This window comes from Myotis lucifugus, unplaced genomic scaffold (assembly GCF_000147115.1).
Source record: "Myotis lucifugus unplaced genomic scaffold, Myoluc2.0 scaffold_341, whole genome shotgun sequence".
In the NCBI taxonomy this organism is placed as follows: domain Eukaryota; kingdom Metazoa; phylum Chordata; class Mammalia; order Chiroptera; family Vespertilionidae; genus Myotis; species Myotis lucifugus.
In genome coordinates, this window is record NW_005871389.1 from 636,174 (window position 1) to 649,114 (window position 12,941).

The 12,941-nt window shown below is 45.9% G+C and overlaps 1 protein-coding gene across 9 annotated transcripts in view; it reads right to left on the reverse strand.

The window, feature by feature from the left end:
- RFX2 (regulatory factor X2) overlaps positions 1 to 12,385 on the reverse strand; it is an 88,704-nt gene extending 76,319 nt beyond the window's left edge. For all 9 annotated transcript variants that reach the window (XM_006101105.3, XM_014466470.2, XM_014466468.2 and 6 more), the window contains exon 1: positions 12,228 to 12,385. The gene's annotated coding sequence lies outside the window, so the exon portion shown is untranslated. The remainder of the gene's footprint in view (positions 1 to 12,227) is intronic.
- Positions 12,386 to 12,941: the final 556 nt, after the last annotated feature.

A 12,941-nucleotide genomic window follows, 5' to 3' on the forward strand; every position in this document is an offset into this window, starting at 1 on the left:
TTGATGTTTCTATCTATCTATCTATCTATCATCTATCTATCTATCTATCCCTTTCCCTTCTTCTCTCCCAAAAAATCAATAAGAACATTAAAAAAAGAAGTGTGCATAGCATTAAAAAATTGTGAATTCTATGTAATGTGAATTTTATTTCAATTAAAAAGAAAGACTCAGCAAGTGTTGACAAATGCCAGACAAGAAGAAAAATAGATGATATATAACCTAAAATGGTCCCTATATTCTTTACCTAAGAAGAACTGAAATATGATGCTGATTTGAAATGATGAGAAAGTTAGGCCTGAGAACTTGGTCAAAATTTTTTAAATTTTCAGAAATAAACTTTGTTTACAAACAAAACACCCCAACACACTATCCTAGTGAGACTTTCTATTTGAAAACCTCCAGTGACAGTGGTGGGGGTGGTATGTAAAAAAATGCCAAAACATTTGGTGTCCTGTAAAGAGAACCAACAGGGGGAGCAATGAATGAAGACTGAACAGCTAGGGTAGGCACTTCACCCTCAGGAATTTGAAACCAGAATATGTCTCAGTTCAGGAATCAAAGAATTAGAGACTTTCTGGCCAAAAGCCCTAAGAGAACATCATCATTGGAGAATAAAGGAGCAGATAGTTTCTAGAAGATTCTATATTCATGAAAACTAAAAAAAAAAAACCAGATTAGGTTAGTGTCTCAGAAGTCTCAAAGGATGTTAAAAAGAAAAATATCCTTATTTAAATTTTTTTCCTCTTAAAGTGGAAGAAAAGCTCGCATTAAGGACGGATGACTTCATCTACAATTAGGGCATCAGAATTCTGGTTTTCAATTGTTTGCAGACAGAAACGGTCTTCACTATAATAAGAAGTCACCTACACAAGAAAGAAAGTTCAACAGCAGCAGCAGACACTACAACAGGAGCTTGGGTCCCTTTGCTGGCTTATGGAGGACAGTGACCCAATTCGGCAGATTATGGACAGAGAGTGGCCCAGAGGTTGCATGCCAGACTGCTAGGTCAGGTTTCTACTGGGAAGGCAGCAGAATGAATGCTTTGGTGGAGTATCAAGGTAGCAAAGAGCTGAAAGCCATATATCAATGGGGAATTGAAAGGGGAGGGGAAATCCTGTTGCTATGTGAGAATCGGCTCAAAGTCAAGGCAACAAGCATGAACTTGTATGGGCACAAACCAGCTCCCAGGCAGGGCCTCCCAGAGAGGTACACACAGGCATGGGCACAGCTCTGGTGACAGACTGGGGCTGAGTCTGGCACACGAAGGCTGTGAAATGGACAGAGCGGAATTGACTAGAAAGTAGGGACTGGTCTAGGGAGAGGTTCTGATCGCAGGCAGAAGTACACATTCATCGTGCACTTTCCTAAGGGGAGGATGCACGTTTTCACCAGGTTGTCAAAAGGTCGGTCACCCGCTATTTTATGAATGGGACTGGGAGTTAAGGATTAAGGACAGGCATATTGTGACAGCCCCATGGTGTGGGTAGGAACTGGAGGAGGTGATGCCAGCTAGTCATGCTGGAGATGGTGTAGGTGCAGGCAAGGACACGAATGGACAGTGACCTTCACTACAGGAATGGAGTGTGAATGTGATGAGAGAAAGCTAATGCAGGGAAAGGAAGGCCCCTGGACCCAGCAATTTCCTCCGGGAACTTGCTGACACCTCATACATACATGTGCACAGAGATGTTTGGACAAGGTTGTTTACTGCAGCGTCACTGGTAAAGTGAAAAAGGATTAGCTCGATGCCCCTCAATAAGAGGCGAATTCAATACCTTAGCCACAGCTGTGCAGTGGAATCTCATGCAGTTATTTGGAGAGAATGAGATGGACATATGAATAGTAATAAGGAAAGATATGGACTAAATACTAGATGGAAAGAGCAAGTTGCAGGACAATGGGCAGAATATGATCCCTTTTTTGCAAAAGAAAAATAGAAAATTATGAAAAGGAGTGAAGCACTGACACTTGCTACAATATGGACAGACCTTGAAAACATCTCAGTGAGAGAAGCCAGAATGTGTGATTCCATTTAACAGGCACGTCCCCAGAGACAGGCAGTGGGTTAGTGGTTGTCAGGGGATGGGGAGGGGGATAAGGGTGAATGCTAAGGGGAATGGAGCTTCTTTTAGGGTGATGAAAATATTCTGGAACTAGATAGCGGGGATGCTTGTATAACTTTGTGAACATACTAAAAACCACAAAAGGCTGCCATTACTTGCTGTAGGTCATGCCCTCTGAAGAGCACTCTGGCTCAAGTGTTTTATTCACTCATGTATTAAATATGAAGTCCTATGGAAAGTCCCAGCTGTCCCTGTCCCCTAGAAGTATACAACTGAGAACAGGAAATAAGACACATAAATCACAACATGTCCAAGTAGCCTTGGATGCTAAATCTACAGGCTGTGCCACTTCAGGAGTCACTGCCGCTTCTGGCAGATAAGTTCTGTGGTCCCTAACTAGGAGATGATTCTGTCATCGAGGGGACACTTGGCCATGCGTGGAGACATGGTTATGTTACAACTTGGGAGTAGGTAGGTGCTCTGGCAGATGGAGGCCTGGGATGCCGCTCAACACCTACAGTGCTCAAGATGGCCTCCCACCCTCCACCAGGAATGGTCCAGCCCCAAAGAGTTGTCAACAGTGCTGAGGAGGAAAAGCTCCGCCCTAGTCTGACAATTTCCCATTCAGCTCAGCAATTAAAATCTCAAGTCTCCATGGTGAAAGAGCATTGGACAAGGGTCTTCAGAGAAGAGTAAGATTGTCATCAGTAGCAATGACATTCCAGAGAGAGAGGGGAGACAAAAGTATAAGACCTGTTTAAGGGATGGCAAGCCCATTCGGAGAAATAGTGAAAGACGAGGCAATGAAAATGGAAATAGGGCTGAATGGAGACAAGCCTTGAACCAAGCTAAGTAGGATATGGTTATGACAAAGGGCAAGGGCCAGTCCATCAGTTTGGCTAACAAAAGTTGAGAGAAATTGCCCACCCTTCCCTCCTGAAGTAGCCCAGGAGAACTGAGGCAGGAGGAGATAAAGAGGTAACCCAGGTCTGAAGGGTACGAAGTGATGTGGTGAACTGAAGGCTGAGGAAATAGTGCTCCTAGGACAGGAGAAGAGGGCTGGGCCCCTTGTAGCAAGTAGGACAAAGGACTCCAGTCACCACTGGAGCTATGAGAGAGACAGAAGTTGGGCTATGTAGACCCCACAAAGGGGAGAGGAGAAGCTTCCAACCAGAAGTCTAGTGGGGGCACCACCTTGTTGCTCTATCGCCACTTCTAACTCCACCATCTAAAATAGCCACTAACTGCTGAACCTTTCCCTTGCACTGGACTCCCAGCGATTAGAGCCCAGCTGACAAATACATACTCAGTTGTGACCTAAGGTCAGCAATTAACTGAGTCACACAGGGCTTCCAGAAATACTTTCTATTTACTCTGTTGTCATTTTAAGAGTTGGCTGTATAACCATACCATGATTTACACAATTAGCAAGCTCCTAAAATAATATAGCCACAGTTTACGCTTTAACTTCGGATCTGAATGTCAGTGGCCAATGGTTGCTAACAATTATAAAATTCTCTAGCATCTTCTCCCCTCTTAACTTGCCACATGATTTTATATTAAAACACTTAAAGTATTTAACTAATTATAAGATGTTTGAGATTTGGGGCTCACAAATATTTGCTGAATGGACGGAGGACCAAGAGAGCTCCTCACATAAAGAAGTCCCTCATAAGTGAATTCTTAGAAAATGAAGACTTCTTTGAAAAAGCAGAACATATCCTTTAAGCTATTTTCTGTGCGTCTGGAATTTCAAATTTATTTTTTCTCAAAGCAGGCTGCATCTGCCTGTACATATTCTGAGGAGAACAGCAGAGGTGGGAAAGCGCTGTGTGTTTTCTTTGGGTTCTCCCTGGCCAGGGTGGAGCTGGAACATATTTGTGGGCTGGTAATTTTTTTGGAAACTGCTTCCAAGGCCTTACCCGACGGATCACCTTTTGGACAGAAACATATCCTAGAAACATGGCACTGTTTCTAAAAGATAAACAATTCCTATTTTTAAAATGTAAGCATAATTAAGTGCTATTATGACTTTAGGAATGGACTTCTATATCATTAGGATGATTTCAACACATTTCCAGGGAAATAGGCGCTCATGAGTCAAGCCGTCTGCCTTTCTGTGGGGACTGGTCCCAGTCTGAGCATTCTGGTCTCCATCAGTCCTCACGCTTCCTGGTGTTCAGTCCTTGAGTTACTCTCCCTTTGCCTGCAGAGTCCATTTCCAATACTCCTTCCATCTAAGAATCTCTTCAATACCTCTTCTGCCCAGCATTATACACAATGGCCAAAGGGTGAGAACAACCCAAGTGTCCATGGACAGACGGATGAATGGATAAACACAATGTGGTCCACCTAGACAATGGAATACTATTTAACCTTGAAAAAGAAGGAAATTCTGACATGCTACAAGGATGAAACTTCAGAGCATTATACTTAGTGAATTAGCCAGACACAAAAGAACAAATACTGTAGGGTTCCACTCATATGAGGTCCCTAGAGAAGTCAAAACCATAGAAACAAAGTAGATGATGGGAGCCAGGGATTGGGGGAGGGGAATAGGGAATTGGTGTTAAAACGGGGACAGAGTTTCAGTTTCAGTTTGGGAAGATGAGAAAGCTCTGGAGCAGGATGATGGTGATGGTTGCACAACAATGTGAATGTACTTAATGCCACTGAATTACACACTTAAAATGGTTAAAATAGTAAATTTTAATGTTTCAAAATTTCATGTCTTGCCACAGTTTAAAAAACTCACTTTCCTCTGATTCTTAATTGGTTTCCTGCTCCTTGAAAGCTGTGCTCTGGCCCCTCTATGCTCCCTCTCCACCCTCTCCCTGGGTGATCTCATCTGTTTTCATGATGAAATGACCAATTGTACGCTGACAGCTCCTAGATCCTGACCTCCAGCCTGGACGGTCCCCCCCTCAGCTCCAGACCCTGAAATCCAGCTGTGCATACTGGAAAAGGGCCCCACAGACATCTCAAGCTGGGCAAGCCCATGACTGAACTCCTGAATGCCCCCACCCCCACCCAAAAGCAGCTTCTCCTGTGGTCCCTCACTCATTGAAGCAACATGTTCCACCTGATCCCCAAAGTCAGACATCTGGGAATTGCTCTGGGGTCCTCCTGTCTCCTGTCCCACAGCAAGTCACCAGGTCCCAGAAAACCCTACAATTCTGTCTTCCCCAGTACCCCCGCAGCTGGAGCTGTCAGGCAGGCCCTGTCGCCCTTCGCTTGGACTATGGCAACATTAATCTCTTCCATTGCCAACCTCCAGACTCCAAGATTTCTGATGCATCTACAAAAATCATGCCTGATCATAAAACTGCTTCCACACACACCTCTCAGCCCAGCGCCAGAGAGATAAATTCCATTTGTCTAGCTGGGGGTCGCAAATGTTTCCTGCAAAGGCCCAAACAGTAAATATTTTAGGCTTTGCGATCCACATTCTATCTCTGTCAGAAATATTCAATGCTGCCATTGCCATGCCAAAGCTGCCAGAGATGGTAGGTAAATGAATGGGTGTGGCTGTGTGCCAATAATACTTTACTTACAAAAACAAGCTGCAGTTGGCTGACACTTGCTCTCCACCTAATCATCCTTGTATCCTGCATTCAACTTGCTGAAAACAGCCACGCCACTACTCTAGTTACTGACAGCCTGCAGGACATCAATACCCAGAATCAGCTTAAATCCATCTCCTGGACACCTCTCTTGGCCCCTCCTCTGTGCACTCACTCACTGTGCCATACAGAGACACCAATTCCTAGTCAGGGCACATATTCAACACAGTCCCTTTTTGAAGCTGGTTTCCTTTCCTAGTTGGTATTTGATCTTCATAACCTCATAGGATAGTACTCGACTGAGAGAACAATGAATGAATGACAAATGTCAGAGACTCAGAAAGCAGGTCTTCCGGCAAAGGACTAGACACCACAGATCTGACAATTACAGGCAGAGGAGAAATCTACCAACAATCTAATTCATACTTAGAATAGCATCTAGACTCTTCCCCATGGCTTCTGGGACCCTCTGCCTCTCCTCCTTTTGCTCCCCATGCATCAGACACACAGCTGCCTTTCTCTGCCTTGACCAGGCCCAGCTCATTCCTCTTGCCCCAGGACCTTTACACCTGCTGCACACACCCCCCACTCCCCGCCTCCTCCTGGAAGGCTCTTCCCTCTGAAGTCCACAGGGCCACGCCTGGTCACCATTTCAGTCTCAGCTCAACTGTCACCTCCTGAAGAGTTTCCCTGGACACCAGTAGTCCAGTTCTTAAACTTACTTACTTACTTTACACACACACTCAAAATAACTGCAACTATCTTAGTAGAAATAGGCTTACATATCTGGACTTCATTCCATGGTAAATGACAATCGCTTTGTTGGGCCATTACATGTAAGTTCTACATATTTTTAATGGCTTTATATGTATTTTTTAAACATGGACTATGGCAGCTGTAATTTGATTCACAGTATCTGAAATCCACTTGCTGTATGTATCACCTACAGCAGTGATGGCGAACCTTTTGAGCTCGGCATGTCAGCATTTTGAAAAACCCTAACTTAACTCTGGTGCCGTGTCACATATAGAAATTTTTTGATATTTGCAACCATAGTAAAACAAAGACTTATATTTTTGATATTTATTTTATATATTTAAATGCCATTTAACAAAGAAAAATCAACCAAAAAAATGAGTTCGCGTGTCACCTCTGACACGCGTGTCATAGGTTCGCCATCACTGACCTACAGGTTTGGGAAGTTAACTATATTTTTCAGAAAGTCATAGCAGTCACAAAAATGAAAAATAAGGAGTTGCCAGAGCATAAAACATACAAAACCTATGTATCATAAAACAGGAATGCATTCCAGGAAAAAAGAAGTGAGCTGCAGCAAGGAGCAAGGCCAAGGCCGTCTGCCCCTGAGGGCTTAACTCAAGTCCTGGCAAGAAGACCAGGTCTCACCTCCAAGTGGCTGATTCCAGACTTCTACCAGTGGCATTAAAGAGCCAGTGATAACAGAGAAGGGAAACCAGTGTTTAAATGTTCTCATCTCTATGTTCTGCCTATAGGGCTGGTCACTCGACAAAACCCACTCCAAGAGTGTGATGTTTGGGGTGTGATTTCAGAAGGATCTAAACCACAACCAAGATGTGGGACTGTGAGTGACTAGTTGGTGTTTCATGACTGCAGAGAACTTACGTTTGCAGAGTGACATATTTATACCAATGAATTTCCACGCTAATGGAAGGGCATTTTCCACCCTAAAACAGGCAGCGTAAGGCTTGCCCACTCAATGAAGCAAGACATGTTCACTCATTGTCTACTCAGCATTTGGTACTAGGCAGGAAACCAAAATAAAAAATAATCTCAGGCCACTTCTATTTATCCCAATAATAATAATAACAATAATAATAATAACTCTTTGTTGAGTACCTATTATGTGCCAGGCCCTGTACTAAGAAGTTTATAGATATTATTTCCAATAAAGCTACTATTACCTATTTCACAGATGCCAAATCTTACCTGGAGTCAGAGAGCTAATAAACGAAGGTGCCACACTTTAAGCCCTTCTGCCAGGCCCCAAAGCCCACCTCTGCAATATGTTCTACATCCAACCTGCAGTTTTTCCTTTTCTCTTCCCTCTGCCCTGCTCATCTGGTCTGAGCTGCACTGAGTCTCATAGATGGCTGAATGTATCAGATAAGGAACAACTCTTAACTTCTACATATGCTTTCCCATACCTGTGCAGGAAACCATTTATTCATTTAACAAATATTTAACGAGGGCTGACTTAGTGCCAGAATTATTCTCAGGCCCAGGAGCACAGAAGTTCATAAAACACAGAGCTTCTTTCCCTAATGGAGCTGACATTCCAAGAGGAGATAATAATAATAAAATCAATATGCATAATATACAGTGTGTTAGACAGACAGTGATAATGCTAAGGAGGCCAAGAAAGCAGGGAAGGAGGCTAAGAGTGCATCACATTCAAGTGGGAAGGTGACATGTTTGAAAAGGCCTGAAGACAATGAGGGAGCAGCTTCTCCCAACCCCCCATTAGCTGGGCCAATAACTTTCTGGGCAGAGGGTTTGAGGAACTTCTGGGAGGCCGGTAAGAAGTGGAGTGAGCACAGGGGATCATGGTTGGAGATTAGGCCAAAGAGATATTGAGATGCCCTGGCTGGTGTGGCTCAGTTGTTGGAGAATCGTCCCACACACCAAAAGGTTGTGAGTTTGATTCCTAGTCAGGGCACATACCTAGCCTGTGGGTTCAATCCCTAGTAGGGGTGCCTATAAGAGGCAACTGATAGATGTTTCTCTATCTCTTTGCCTCTCTCCAACCGCCCCCCCCCCAAAAAAAAATCAATAAACATATCTCTGGATGAGGATTTTAAAAAAAGATATATTGGGGTGGGCAGCAGGGTGGGGGTGGGGTTGGGGGTGGGGGTGGGGCCTGGGATGGAGGGAGAACTTTGGCTTTTGCTCTAAGTAAAATGGGAACTGAGGAATACACAACAAGACACAATGTGACCCCTCCCTCTTCCAGGTTAAGAGGCTAAAATCATCTGGGCAACAGGTGATGGTGGCTTGGAACAGGGGGTGGGCAGTGGAAGTGGCCAGTCATAGTCAGATTCTAGGTCCGCACTGAAGGTGGAGTGGGCAATTTTGCTGATGACTTGAGAGACAGAAGAATGGAGAACAAGGCCAAAGTTTTGGCCTTAGCAGCTGAGAGCAGCCAGTAGATACTTATGCAGGGAGGCCACAGCCTGGGAGGAGCAGAACTGGGGGGACTATCTTGAGCTCTGTTTGGCCACCTCATGTTTGAATTGCCTGTCAGAATCATCTGGATGTGTCTACAGGCAGCTGTCCAGACTTTTCTGCTAGGAAGCTCTTAGAAGCCTATCTCCTCATTCGTCATCTTAGTCTGAGCTTCCCGGGCACGAATTCCCCCAGACTCACCCACTCCGTATCTGACATCCTACTACTTGATTCTGTGTCTTCCTCTACTCAAGTTCTCCCACTTTTATTTTTCCTTTAAGAATTAGTTTGCTGACCTTGGGGTTTACAAAAAGCATATAGGTAGTTATCAGTTTTCTCTCTAATTCCCAATGCATATTCCATTCATTCGTTGGACAAAATAAGTACACACTCAGTGTCAGGCATGTGTCTAAGAAAACATGGCATTGTGGTGGAGCTGTCATTTACATTCTAGAAAGGGTATAAAAACGCCCTTAAAAAAATTATTTCAGAGGAAGAAAAAGAGAAAGAGAAGGGTGAGGGGAGAACATTGCCGTGAAATACCTCCTTTTACGTGCCCAGACCAAAGACTGAATCCGAAACCAGGAATCAAACCCACCACCTTCTGGTGCATGGGATGATGCTCCAACCAACTGAGCCACACTGGCCAGGGCAAAAGACCCTTTTTTATATATAAGTCCACATTCCCTTGTAATAATGCCAAAATCCAAAAAGCTCTGAAAACAGGAAATTTCTGCTCATTTGGCACGGACTCACTTGGCAACAAATCTGACCTGAACTGACAAGAAGTTATTGATGGTTCTTATCTCCTCTATTTAGTGGGAATCTGCACACAGTTCCATGTAGATATGTGAGTGTAAGTGTTGGATGTGTCCTGGGTGGGGCTTTCAGACACTAGGTCAGAACTTATACTAGTATTAGTTCATGAGGGTTCCCACAAGCAAGACAGTTTCTCTGAGAACTTACTTTTTAAATAGTTTCACATTTTACAAACAAGTAGATGTGTATAAGGGGAGCATATTATTTAAGTTATTGGTCAACCTGCAGTTAATTAAAAAGACCCAAATATATTATAAGATATGACTCCTTTAGACCCTGCAATTTTATGACAAAACAACCACACATGACTATAAAAACCTCACAATAACATCCAAACTTTTGACTCAATTATGATATTAATTAAAGTTAAATTAATTATTGATCAATATTAATTTTATAACTCCAATCTGAAACTACGATTTTGATCTAAGGAATAAAAAGAGCCAGATAAACAATTTCGAAGCATCTCCATTTCTGGTGCATGGCTCATGCCAGCAGTGCTCCTGTGATAAATGTAGCTAATAGATGAATATTAAGGTAATATGTGCCCTTCATCCAGAAAGGACTTGTTCTGCTAATTGGGGGTAATTAATAACTCTGTCCCGTCTTCCTGATTCCCCTGTCCGTCTTCCTGATTCCCCTTTTGAGCGTTTGGCGGTTTATCTGGAAGAAGACATAAACGTACCTAAAGGGCTAAATAATTCAGTTTTGCTTTTACTGCGGGGCAAAGCATTTCTGAACTCACTCCTGACCCAAATTGGTTGGAATATCACAGGATCACAGAACTGATTATTGTTTCCGTCATATTTTATGGGAAGTCTTTTTAATAAAAACTACCAAGTCCCCTCCCATACTTCATCAAGCCTGTGGGAGAAGCAGCGCTGGCTGGTCATTATGAAAATTAACTCCCTTTTCTGGGGAGGGCTTTCCACACACTCATTTCTCCGCTCAGAGCAGGTGAGTAGCCATTTCTAAGGTTATTTTAGAGTCAGTTCAAATCTTTAAACTTGAGTGGGTAACACCCCCCCTACTCCCCAGGACAGAGGGTAAGGGTCTTTATATGAGCAAATAAAGAATATTTCAGGGCATGAAGCAAAAAGATGAAAACATATTGACAATATGTGCAGTCATAAAAAAAAAAACTGTTGTTAATGTTTTATGTCATTATTATCGTTATTTTGTTGGGGAAGTCAGAACTGAGAGCCTTGTATAGGTTTGATATTTTGGATTTGCAAAGATAAAGCTGATTGGGAGAGGGGAAAAAAGTCATGAGAGTCTGCACTGACTATTGCACAAAACAAGGAAATAATTAGAGGAAGGCATCACACGGAGACGCAGGCATGAGGTCTACGGGGGAGCGCAGCCCGGGACTCCTGCGCTGCATCCTGCCCTTGTCCCTCATTCCTGCGGGGCAACCCGGAGGTTAAAATTAAAACGATGAACCACCCCCGTCGCCGCCCTAATGGCAGGGTCAGCTCCGCCCGGGGGACCCTTGAAATAGCCACTAGGAAACCCAACTCTCCTAGCGCAGCGGAGAGAAAAAACCCACAGGACGGAGCCGGAGGGAGCGCCGCGGCTCCCCGGGTGCGAAAAGGAAAGGAATAAAGAGCTGGGGAGGGGGTGTATGTTAGGGGTGGGACTGGGGTTCACACACACACACACACACACTCGCACAACCGCAGGAGAAAATGCCACCGAGGAGTCTGGGCCACAAGTTGGGCTCTTTAACAAAATAATAAGATAATGATAATACCTTTCGGTGAAACTTTTCTCGCTTCGAGATCAGTCCAAATAGGGGAGGTGCGAGGTGCGAAGGAATGTGAAGTTCAGCGGGAAGGGGCTGTCGAAGGAGCTAAAAAGCTCCAGGATTTGGGGGGTCAGGAGGGGGGAGTGAAAAACGGGTTCCCAGGAAGCCAGATTCTCTGGAGTTTGTTGTGAAAAAGTGAGAAGGAGGAGGGGTTCTCAAGACAAGCGCACCGACTTTTGGTTAAAAAGTGAGAAGGTGGTTCCAGGGGCGCCCCTTAAATTCAGGATGTGTGGGGAGTCGGCACGGGAAGAGGGTCCCCGAGCCCCCCAAGTCCAGGAATGTGGGGTTAAGGTGAAGAGTCTCCGAGGCCGTTCTAATTACAAGTCTGAGGTTAAAGAGCGAAGGGTCCCCGGGAACCCCAACTTTAGAGGTTTAGGGAGTAAAAGGAAGGAAAAGAGGCCCGCGGGCGCTTCTAATGCAGGAAGTCTAATGGAAGTTTGAGAGAGGTGATCGGGGCGCCCCCAATCCCGAGATTTTGAAGGTAAGATTGATAGGAGCCCCCGGGCGCGCTACCCCGGAAGTTTTATAAAAGTGAGGCGACGGATCCCCACCTCCTCCCGAGTTTGATTAAAAGGAGGGAGGGGGTCTCAGGGAGCCCCTAAACTCAGCCGCCCCTGCGGGACTGGGGGTGCGAAGGCGGCTCCCGCGGGCGCGCTGTCCGGGACGTTTAGATGAACGCTGGGGGGTGCGAGGCTCGCCCCCATCCCCTGTCCAGGACCCCCACCGCCCCCAGCACTCCCCGTCCCGGCCAGCCCGGGCGGTCGCATCGGTCACCTGGAGTTCGGGCCGGGAGTTCGGGCAGCGGCTCCCGCGGCGGCGGCTGCTGCGTGTTGGTCCCCGTTGGTAAGTAACAGTCTCCACGGCTACAGTCTCTATGGCGGCGGCGGTGGCGGCGGCGGCTCCTCCTCGAGCTCCCGCCGACCGCCTCGCGCCGCCCGCCCGCCGAGACTGGGCGGGGCGTTGTTACCGGCAACGGTTACCAGGCTCCACGCCCCACCCCTTCAACGGCCCGCCCACGCCCGCCTCCAACGGGCGCGGGAGGGCAGGGCGAAAGGCCTGGCGGCGTCCCATTGGTTGAACGCTGTGCCTGTCAGAAAGGGCGTTCCCGGCGAGGAGGAGGACGAGGCCGGACCTATCGCCGCGCTGAAGGGCGGGGCTTGGCGGGAGGCGCGCGGGCTCGCCAGGTTGAAGAGCGGGTGGCGCGCGGGGGACCCGGGCTAGCGGCGCGGCGCCCGGAAGGCCGAGTTTCCGGAACCCGCGGGCCTCCGTGCATTTCCCGGACGAGTAAGGGGTAACCAGGGCCCTGTCTGTCCTGCGGGCGCCCGCTGCCTGTTTTCCATAGCCCACAAACTATAAACTTTTAAATATTTTTAATTAATTAATTTTTTAAAATATATTTTATTGATTTTTTACAGAGAGGAAGGGAGAGAGAGAGTTAGAAACATCGATGAGAGAGAAACATCGATCAGCCGCCTCCTGCACATCTCC